The sequence below is a fragment of the Poecilia mexicana genome, unplaced genomic scaffold (assembly GCF_051168715.1).
Source record: "Poecilia mexicana isolate PSO_F unplaced genomic scaffold, ASM5116871v1 scaffold_19, whole genome shotgun sequence".
NCBI classification, from domain to species: Eukaryota; Metazoa; Chordata; class Actinopteri; order Cyprinodontiformes; family Poeciliidae; genus Poecilia; species Poecilia mexicana.
Window position 1 is genome coordinate 8,262,679 of NW_028263388.1, and position 12,221 is coordinate 8,274,899.

General features: G+C 40.7%; 1 pseudogene; it reads right to left on the minus strand.

The window, feature by feature from the left end:
• Positions 1–5,267: 5,267 nt before the first annotated feature.
• Positions 5,268–8,258, minus strand: LOC148153596 (uncharacterized; annotated as a pseudogene).
• Between the last annotated feature and the right edge of the window lie 3,963 nt (positions 8,259–12,221).

Below are 12,221 nucleotides of genomic sequence, written 5' to 3' on the forward strand. Positions count from 1 at the left end.
GCTTAGCAATTGTAACTAAGCAAGGCATAGCTGTCACGCAAGGGGCTGGTCTGTGTGGGTTGAGGTGCCTGGGCAGGATGCCGATGCACCTTGCTGGTATGTCTGATTCTGAAAATTACATTCGTATTACATTAGGTAGATAGAGCCGCTGTGCGTGTTTGTGTGTTAGCATATTTACTTCTGAAGACCGATGTGGACTTTATTCAGATTTTTCTGTGATGTCCCACAAGGAGGCCGTGTGTTAGGGGTGTTGCCATAAAGGGGCAGTATTATGTGAAATCTACTTATTTGAGCTTTACATCATGTTATGTTATTCCCTCATCAAAAACATACCTGGAATCATGTCTGGAATATATATATATATATATATATATATATATATATATATATATATATATAAAAACAGGTGATAATATAGTTACTTGATTATGCTATAAAAACGGGACCATGTGCCTGGAAAATACGTAATACTGTCCCTTTAGCTAAATGGTTGTGAATTAACCAAATCATTCAATTGGACTTTCCCAAACTCCTTTATTTTTTTTGTTTCAAACTTGGTGTGATTTCTCAATTTAACCCTCGCATGCGACAGCGGGGTCTCTATCAGACCCCGCTCAGTGAAGCACGGCCTGCTGTCATGTGACGATAAGGACCGTCAGACCCTGCTTTGTGCAATACGGCCTGCTGGCAGACTGTTATGCACTTGTGGGGAGCATTGCCGTGAGTTGTTGTGCATCTCATTTACCATTTTGTACAGCACCTAGTCTCTGTGTGTGTGTGTGTGTACATAAAAACCATAATAAACCATCCTTTTGTCACACAGCTAATCTGTAAATTATTTATCCTGTACATAAAAACAGGGTCAGGTCTGATATGTCTGCTCCAAAGTACACTTGTGGTTTTCCATTGCTAGCACTAAATAGCATTAGCTATAATGTATGGCTAATGTTAAGTAGCAATAACTTTCTGTTAGGTCACGACGACACGCTGTGAGATGCGTGTTGGTAGGAAGGATACATCAAAGAACAAATGATGTGCGAGATTCTCATTTATTACGAACTCGCAGCACAACGTACGATGCAACAGTTGGTGAACATGACAACAATAGCCGTGCATTCTACATGTCATGATATGAATTATCAAGTGATGTTACACCATAGTGACCAAAGTCACGTAGCTTGTAAAGAAGCTGCCAATTCTACCAAGTCGCTAAGGTTGAATCTCTACAAAGCTTAACGTGTCAAACACCACTCTCTTCACGTGTTCGCCATAATGTGGTGGGAGAAGAACGAGTGTTATTCAGGGTGAGACAACATGTCACAAAACAGCACAATGACTATTTCTCACGTAATTCAAGTAGACATGCCGAGCAGGAACGGATGTCTGACCAAGTGCATGAAAATTTAGAGTTCAATATTTTTGCCATGGCGTAGATGAGTTGTATTCTGCGTTCACAGACACGATGGAGTGTCTTGCTTGCATACACATCGATGCTCTTTCTACGTTGTACGGTTCTTCTACACATTGGGGTGTAGCTGAAGATGCCGCTGGGGTTGAGCACTCTGGCTGGTTTAACAACAGTCCAACGTTCAACCCCGTAATAAAATCACTGTTTTTGTAACGGGGTTGAACATTACGTGGTTGAAGATTTTCACTAAAAGTTGCCATAAGTCCAGATCAGCTTAGGGTATGGAGCAACATATGAAGAAAACAAGAATTCAATGTGTTTCAAAGACCATTCTTTACTTTTTCCCAAACAACAATAAAAATCATTTACGTGTGCAACAGGGTTGAAAGGTTGAGCTTGACGATGACGATATTTGGGTAAAAAAAAAAAATCAAATATAGGTAAGAAACTCTCCTAACACTTAAATCTCTTTACAGTGTGAGCAGGAAAATTCTTAAGTGATGTCACTTCCAGGGTGCTGAGGAAATTGGACTGAACCATTATTTATAAAAAGGAGGAATTAGTATGCTGTTACTGGGTTGAACAAAACTTGAGGGACAGGATTAAAAAGTGCTATTTTATATATAATTCATGTATTTTTCTCATATTTCTTTTATTTAGGTTAAAGTATACCTAAAAATGTTTATAATGGTACAAATAACTTGCAGTTACTGGCTATTTTTATTTGTTTTATATTAATTGAAAAATGAACATTGGTCAGTGGGGACATGCTCATTTGGCTGATTTCTACACTTCCAACAACCCATAAAATTTTTCAAAACATGATTTTTAAAATATATTTGCATGTGACATTACCAAAATACATGGACATTTCCATTTCTTGATTTTCTCAACAAAAAAAAAAAATTGTTTGCATTATATGAACATCTTTTAGATAAACCTGTGGGACACAAAAGGCACCGAATTCGGAGAATCACCCAAAACAGGCCATCTGGCCACGAGTCTCTTCCTGGGTGAAGCGGCACGAGGCGAAAACGATGCATTAGATGTTGACGTCGGTTGGTCCCAGTGGGCGGGTACGTGTGGTCGGTCGAGAAAAGGAGAATTTTCTTTATGAGCTTCATGCCGAAGATCAACAAAACCCAGCATTGTTACGCGGCAACACAGGAGTTCAAAGAACTACATCGTGGTGTAGATGAGTTGTACTCTGCGTTCAAGGAGACGATGGTAAATAACCTTAGCTTGAGGGGCTCCGCGGCTCAACCATCACAATTGTTCCCATTTCACTTCGTCAAAAACACACAACATAACCGGGGCACTTTTTTTCGAGGGTTAAAAAGTGTTAGTTTAGCTTTGTTCGCTTGATTCCAAAGAATGAAAATGGCTTTTCGGGTAATGCTTCGTACGGACTCGTTACTCGGGCTTGGAAAAACAGCACGTCGACATTTACTCACCACTTGCAATCCAAGTTCGAGGGCCTTCTATGAGGTCCACATTTCTGCAAAGTCATAAACATGATTGAATACTGAATTCAAACTTCGTTTTGTCTCCTTGTTTGTTTTTGGATAATTAAAAAACAAACAAATGAAATGAAAATATGTAAATTGTCAGGAACGGCTTTTTCTTGGTAGGAAACAAACCAGAAGGCACACGGCGTCGAGGCATCATGTATTTATTCCTCATTTAAACCAAAAATGCACAGGTCACAACTCGGAGTCATGCACGCACGACAGAAACCCAGACAAGACTCCAGCACACCACCATGGTGCACTCAGACTTAAATCACAGGGAGAACAGATGCAGGAAATAACTAATCAGCGGCTGATGGGAGACAAACGAGGAACTACGTGAAGCAAAATAAACCCTGACCACAGAAAGAAACACACAGAAAACCCCCACAAAAATAAATGAGTAAAAACAGTTAATAGCGCACCTTGCAGAAATGCGTAATCAATGCACCGACTTGCAATAAACTAATAAAAACAACGCCACGCACCATGCTTTTCAAGCCTCGAAAGCCGGCTTAAGTAAAGGACCAGAAGGGAAGGAGTGCAATAAATACAGAATTGTTTTATTAGCAGAAGACAAAACAAGCAAGAAAAATAACTTGAAAATGAATCACAAGACACTTAAAAGTTGCAATACATTTTGACTAGAATAAAAACAAAGCAGCAATTGCAACACCAAAAAAGATACCCTGAACTATTTACAAGAAATAAATAAATACACTAAGCGATAAACTCTTGCTGAAATAAAAACAAAGCAGCTATTGCAACACTATAAAAGATAGTGTGCCAACTTAAGTTAGCACAGTAATTTAATTTATTTGACGAGCAGCGTGTGCATCATGATATTGGCCTCTTGAAATCTGGTAATGGTAACTGACAGCCATTTTGTTGCGGGAAAGCTTTAGAAGTAGAACAGACTTTTTTAATCCAACATCAATGATTGCTGTCGAAGACATACTCTTCTTCACCTTATTTGGTTGCTTTGCACCGGCCTTCTTGGTGAGGGGATCTGAGAGGCTAGAGGCAACGAGCGGCTCGTGTTTGTTTCTATAAAACACAGAACACAAGTAAATGTCCACATCTTTGAAATGAAATGAAATGAAATGAAATGGACTGGAAACACAGCCAAAGGCCCAAGATGGAACAGGAACCTGACCACAGTGAGGATGATGCATCCAGATGAAACTTTAAGTCAAGGACCAGCAACTCCTGTTTTTTAGAGCTTGCTACAGCACACTGTATTCAAATCAAATGGTTCTCCAATAGCTTGCTATCCAGCATTGTGTTAAAAGAGCCATTCATTTGATTCAATGTGTGGTGGAGCAGGGAAACGTGTAAAATGTGCAGGACTTTTCTGGTCATCAGTATCCATAATCTCACTTGTGTCAGTATCTTTGGAGTATTCCTCACTACATTTAGGCACATACTCTTCTCCTCTCTCATCTGATGAAGGGTCAAACAGCTCATCGGACCAAAAACTATCAAGTTTGTCCATCTAAAACAAAAATATGTAGGAAGAAAAAATAAATATTACATGATCACTATGTGAACTTAAAAAACCCTTTGGGTCCTACCATTATAAAGGTTCGCCTGAGATTATTTCTACACTTTTAGATGCTGCAGAGCCATTATTTGGAGCATTTCAATGTTCAATATATCAATAAAATCCTTTTTTTCCCCCTTAAATTTGTATGCCATTAATCCATAATTAAATAAAAGGTTTAAATGTACAAAAAGTCACAAAAAATTAAATTCGTTTTATGATTTTTAAAAAATATTTTTGTAAATGTATAAATTTCATAACCTTATCCATCAAAACTGTCAATACAAAAAAGTTGCAGTCAAGTTACATCCAATTTTGTAATATTAAAAATAAATAGAAATCTTAATCAGTAAAGTAAAAATGTGCCTAAGGAACTTTGCACATTGTGCATTAATAGTAAAAGTGGAAAATGGTCCTCAAGGCACACTGCCCTGCATGTGTTGATGAAGGCCACAGGCACAGTCGTTGTCAGGACTGATTGTGACACTTCTCCACAAAGCTCCGTCGTCAGCTGCTCCTGGAAGACCTGGTGTGTCAGAGCCTGCTGCTCCAGCTGGCCACACGGCTCTCTGCGAAGCAGACAGCTGTTTGCAACATCCATCCATTTGATGAAAAGGTCCTTCTCTTATCCATCTAATAGACCCTCGTGGCAATTTTGTTTGTCAAGGCATTCACATTTGTTTTTGGGACACCTACTCTTGTGCTTCTAAATGTCCCACATGGTCCAAACCCAAGCTGGTGAAGGTGACTGAACAGTGTTGGGCTGGTGTAAAAGTTATCACAATAAATGTGAAACCCGGATCCCAGGTAGGCTTTATTGATGAGTGACATCACAGAATCAAAGGACAGCCCCTTTCCAGATTTCTGAGAGGACCTCCCAGTATGAATCTGAAAATTAACAGTGTAGCCCATGGCGTCAGACACCACTTTGTTTTGTGTTTTTTATGTACTGCTTGGGACCAAATTTTTTGCTTTAGTAGCTACCATCCGTTCAACACAGTGGTTTCGCTGGGGGTGGTACACAGATTTGCAGGCAACCTGGAAACTGTATGACAGTCTGTGCAGACAGTCATACTCAGGTGTGCCTTTCTTTCTGTCATTGACTGCGTCATCCTCGGGGTCACTCGTGAATGTCGGCATCGATGTTGAAGAATTGATCTCTGGACATCACTTTGCAGGGATGTGAAAGCTGAAATATGGTGGTGGTTCTCCAGAAATCTCTCATTTTTGGCCATTTCAGAAGTCCCATGTACAGTGTGAGCCCAATATACTGATGCTTTTCATCTGCTGTGACATCAGTCCATTAAAATTTTTTACCGGCAGCTACTTTTTTTTTTTTGGGATTTTTGTTGGCGTTGGCACACATAATTTTGATGGCAGCCTGGTCGAAATACATTTTGAATAAATCTAATGGACAAGGAATACTGTTACTAATTGAAAGTGGTGGCTGCACACACCTGGCTTTCTTTTTGGAAGGAAATGGAGTGGGGAGAGGGGTGGGAAATGATCAGGCTCCTTTTCTGTTTTCCAGCTAACTTGATGACTGGCGACAATGTCTGACCTTTCTTTTAGTGCTTTCTTCTATGTGCTGGAAGCTGACTCTTCAGACTTCTTTTTCAGAAGAACACACAGAGCTTTTCATCCTCGTCAGCTTGATAAACTCCAGAGCTTCGGACAAAGAATAAAATCTCTTCACTCTGTTTTTTTTTTTTTTTTTGATCTATAAATGTGACTGTATGAGTGTATGCGATGCTTGGTGTGTGTGTTGGCTGCGTGTATCTATATATTTTAGCGAAAATGACTGAGAGCAAGTTTGTGGAAAGCGAGCAGAAAAACTACAAGTCGTGGGAAAAGTTCGCCATTTTCCTCTGTCCTGGATCAAGTATTTTTGTCATTGGTGGTTGAAATTAAAAAATAAAAAATAAAGTTAATACCACCTTTAAAACATGTCAGAGGTTCTACATCTCCCCGATTAGGTATTTTCAAAATGGATTTTTCTGGGCCTTATCACTAGGTTACAAATATTAGATTTTTGATCAGAACCGCATAAGATAGAGCAATAATCCCCCCCACCCCATAAAACTGTAAGGGTGACACTTTTCCGACAATCAACATCTCCTCCAATTAGAGGAACACAAAGATGCAAGACAAACCCAGACACTGCGTCCATCCCTATAATTTATAGATCGGTGGTAGCTTTTAGCACGCTAGCGCTCATTCTTTTTAGGTAAAATAGTTAGATACACGCAGCCAACACAAACCAACATCACATAGACTCATACAGGCACATTTGTGGATCCAGAAAGACCCAGAGTTTAGAGTTTTTATTCTTTGGGCGAAGCTCCAGAGCTTACTACCTCACCACACCAGCTGTTGAAAACGAAACCTCAGGATGACCCGGATACGACAGTGGAGATGAAGCTTTCTAATGGTCGGGTGTAAAGGGTTAAACAGCATTTAAAAGTATATCTCACTGGCTCCTATGTTAGATAATAACTTGAAGTCCATTAAAATAATAAGAGTCTTACCATTTTCATCAGCTTCTCTGCTCCTTGTCCCTCGTTCTTCATCAATGGATGCTGTGGGAATGTGCAGAACAGGTCTCAACATATCTGACTGAAATTTGACTACGGTGAACCACGTGTTGATCTGCTTATTCACACATCCAGATGTCAACATGTCTTACTCAGATTTTGCTCCCATGAAGCACATGTGTTGATCTTCCAAATGACACATCCAGATATCAAGCTCAACGGGACAACATTGGCTGTGCGGCATCACACTGAATGTTGTCCCAGTTAGCAGAACCAGATCACATTTTCTCTCCTTAATTACCTGATGTTGGACTCTTTGGTTGTGTCTTTGGAAGATGCATAAGCCCCCATGCCAAGGCAGAGTCCTTGTGGAGGATTTTTTTTTGTTTATTTATTTTAAGTTTTTCTTTGTTTTTCTTCTTCTTATTATTATTATTTATTTATTTTTTTTACAATTTCCTAACAGTTTATCAGAAAAAGCTAACATATGAAACATCACCATGAAAATACACACAATGTTTACAGTTTACAAATTACAACTGTTTGAACATTGAATGTTTGAAAGGCAGAATGAGAGAAAATGTGCCATTGCAAAATGTGAGGCCAGCATTAAATGCTTGCAGAAACTGAATGGATGGATGTAAGTGTAACTCTGGATGTCTATTTCAGACTGTTCATGCTGCTACTGTTTGACTGAATGACTGACTAGTTCAGAGTGAATGTTTATATAGATTATATTGTTACTGAATAAATGCATAGAGTCCACATAATATATGCATGACACACCATATATGTGGACACACACTCTTACATGTGGACATGTGTTGATCATCATGAGGAGCATGCATTAATGAAAATGTATAACTGTGTTCCAAAAAAGCATAAGTACTAGTTTAAAACTAGTTACAGAGTTTTTAGGGAGTGAACTTCATTCTTACCAGCAGCAAAATAGGTTCTTTGTGTAGAATTTTTCATTTCTCACTTCAAAACTTGAAGGAAACCAAGAAAGAAGCATTGAACATTCTTCACCCCGGTCTTGGATTGCACAGAGCCGCCTTGGTTGAACACCTGCAGCACAGGACGGGGCGGCCCGCTCCCGCCTAGAGGTGCAGTCAATCACAGATCGCTGTGTGTGGGAGCATCGGGGGGTATTACAGCCACAGCGCCGGGCTTGGCAGGCTGGGTTTATGAGTGTGGTCGCTTGCCTCCTCATCCTGGCCCACAGCGAATTGCCCAGCTGAATGAGCCGAGTACGGCTGCTGCATGATTGCCTGGGACCTTTCAATTTACCACTCTTCACACCTGATCCCATGGGGCGCTTAGGTTTCGGGGGTGTGGGAGTGTGTGTGTGGGGGGGGAGGAGGCACTGAAGGGAAGAAAAGCCGAGACTCATAACCAAGCGCATAAAACTGAGGGATAGCGAATTGAGTTTTAAGGGGCTTTCGTATCAGATGTAGCTCCACAGAGTTCCAGAAAGCGTTAATCAGTCGCAGCCTGCAGCACCTCTCAGGAGAGTCCAGCGATTGATACGTTTTATTTCACATGCTTCGTAAAAATGTAGAGGCTTTTGGTAGATAATGGCCCTGTTAGGTATTTAATAGCTGATTACAGTACACGGCTGTCGGCTGTGGCGTTTGGAAGCAGTAAAACATAAAGGGGATGGGTGTATAATTATTAAAACGCCCCGACTCGCTGAAAGCATTAGGCGGAACGTATGAGGCTCGCTGCTGCTCTGACCTACATACGCCGAGCACAGGAGCAACGGGGCAATAACTATAAAGAAGACGCTATGGCCACAATGCTTTAATTAGAGTTTGAGTGCGGGGATAAATTAATGGGAATGAATATAAACATGGAGGCTGGGAAGAAAAGTAGTAAAAGAGGCAGGGGGAAAAAGTGATGATATAATGATGTTAGCACTATTAAACAGAAGCATATGCTTCTTTTTAACAGAAGCATTTACATTGCCTTTTTACATTGACTTAAAAAAGTGTTTACACCCTGGAACCACTTTGTCATCATTCTTGGGTAATCTTTGGCTTGTGGTTTTTGTAAAAGGTTATTTATGTTGAATAGTTTTGCCAATATCGGTTCTTCCTGTTTGGTCTGTTTTTTATAAGGTGTTCTGATGTTCTCCTTCCTGAATAGTTTCTCTAGGTTCTTCCTGTTGTTAGATTCAGTTTCTTTTCCTTTCTTTTAGTCGTGGTGATTTATGTCTAGTTTCATACCCAGATAGCACATGATGTTAAATCAACGTTGAAAAATAGTTAGAATCGTTGATTTTTGGTTGAAGTCGACAAATGACGGTGGATCAACCATCAAACAACCATCCAATCAAACCGTTGAAACTGTGACATTGAATCAACGTTGTTTTGTGGTTGAAATCTGATCACTGAAATGCTGAAGTCTGATTAATGGTTGATTTTAGGTTGAAGACGACAAATGACGGTGGATCAACCATCAAACAACCATCCAATCAAACCGTTGAAACTGTGACATTGAATCAACGTTGTTTTGTGGTTGAAATCTGATCACTGAAATGCTGAAGTCTGATTAATGGTTGATTTTTGGTTGAAGACGACAAATGACGGTGGATCAACCATCAACCATCCACCTCTAGCCAAGTAACCAATGTTGAAACTGTGTCATTGAATCAATGTTGTTTTGTGGTTGAAATCTAATGACTGAAATGCTGATGTCTGATCAACATCTGATCAATATTGAATCAATGTCAGATGTATTGCCGCACCCCTTCCCCTCCTCTCCTCCTCATCAGCGCTCTGGGTCAGAGCATTTTATTACTGAGCGGGGGTTATCACATTTAAATTAACCACTGCAGAGGATAGTCGGTGGTGATTCCTTTCTGTACATTTTCTTACTTGTTCATAACAATTCTCACTGACTGTGTGTGTGTGATATATTGACACAAAAACATCTACAACTTACTACAAGGAGTGGAGGGATCCACCCCCACCGTTTACATGAGTGGGATGTCCCAAACACACAGCTGCTTTGCTGTTGGCTTGTTGGAAAATATGTTAATTCAATGTTGAATTATCATCACAAAGGTTGCATGTTTGGTTGAGGTCGACAACTGATGGTGGATCAACTATAAAACAACCATTCAATTCTAGCCAATTAACTAATGTTGAAACTGTGTCATTGAATCAATGTTGTTTTGTGGTTGACATCAAATAAATGAAATGCCAACGTCGAATCCAGTGTGTTTCAGCACTGGTCCTCCAGCCCCTACAAGTTTTAGGCATTTCCCTAATTCAACACACATGTTATTAATTGATGTCTGATTAACGGGGTTTTGCTGAACTGAAAAAACGCAGGTCCGTTTGATTGACGTCAAGGTTTGGGGAAGAACTACCAAGATAGCACACAATGTTAATTCAATGTTGAATTATGATCATAAAGGCTGCATGTATGGTTCAGGTCAACGACAGAAGCTGGATCAACCATCAAACAACCATTCAATTCTAGCCAATTAACATTCATTGATTGAAATGCCACATCGAATCCAGTGTTTTTCAGCACCGGCACCAGGCACACTGCCCTGCAAGTTTTAGCCATTTCCCTAATTCAGCACACATGATTTTAATTAACATTTGATTAACAAGGTTTTGCTGAACTGAAAGCATGCAGGTCAGTTTGCCTTGAGGATAAGGTTTGGGGAAAAACTAGTAATCAAAGTGTTCAGGTGTTTTTTGCACCCCTCACCACCGCCTGCCATTCAAGTGCCCAACCCCCTTCCCTCCACCCGCCAAAAACACACACACACCTCTTTCCCCCCACCTGGGCCCATCTACCCCTCAATCGGGTGAAACAACTTTAATTTTAAGTGAGGGTTTTTCATTTTTCACATTTTAAAAGATTGTTTTGGCTAGTGGCCTTTATTTGATAGTTAATTGACAGGAAAGTGGGTAATGAGAGAAGGGGGTTAATGCAGCAAAGGTTGCCAAGGTCAGGAATTGAACCTGTGACAGCTGTGTTGAGGACTGAGTCCTTGATTGTGGTTTGTGCTTAACCCCTGCGCCACCACTGCACAACCCCTTTTAGGTGAGGGTTAATCACGTTTTAACTTAAGCACTATGTGTTGACAACAGTTGTGATTCCGTTCTGTACCCAGATTCACTAGCGGAACAAGTCAGCGTTGGGCCGGGGGGCGGGGCTAATTACCGGACCCCTAACCAATCACCAGGCCCCTGACGTTTATCGCCTGCGCTACCAGAAACTGTTGAGCGAGGGGCGGGGAGGTTGGTCTGCGTTTTTTGGTTGATCTTTACCCAGGAAACACATCGGCTAAACCGTGAGTGAAACGGTCACTGGGACTGACTAGTATATATTCCATTGAGGGAAAGTAACTTTAACATTAAATAGACCTTTCTCAACAGGCGGTAGACTTTCTCAGTCTATAATCAGATATTTAAGCACCCCCCATAGCTCTGCGCCTGCCCAGATTGCACATGATGGCAATTCAACATTGAATTAACATCTTTTGCCAACAAGCCAACAGCGAAGTGGCTGTGTGTTTGGGACATCCCACTCATGTAAATGGTGGGGGTGGACCGCTCCACTCCTTGTAGTAAGTTGTAGATGTTTTTGTGTCAATATATCACACACAAATGGTCAGTAGGACTTTTTTATGAAAAAGAAAGAAAATGTACAGAAATGAATCTTCACCCACTATCCTTTACAGAGGTTAATTTAGAATGTAATACCCCCCAATAAAAAGCTCTGACCCAGAGCTCTGATGAGGAGGAGAGGAGGGGAAGGGGTGTGGCAAAAGAGCTGACATTGATTCAACATTGATTCAACATTGATCAGTCGTTGATCAGACATTAGCATTTCATTCATTAGATTTCAACCACAAAACAACATTGACTCAATGACACAGTTTCAACATTGGTTACTTGGCTGGAGGTGGATGGTTGATGGTTGATCCACCGTCAGTTGTTGACCTCAACCAAAAATCAACCATTCTGACTATAATTCAACGTTGATTTACCATTGTGTGCAATCTGGGCAGTTTGTTGCAGCCTTCATCACCTCCTCATCTCCCCCTACTCCCTCCCAAACCTCCCCCACCCAGCCGCTCCTCCCAACCTTCTCCTCTTTACCCCCTCTCATTCCTTCTTCCCTCCCCCTCCTTGAGCTCTGGGTCAGAACATTTTATTACTAGGTGGGGGTTAATCATGTTTCAAATTAAGCACTACATGTTG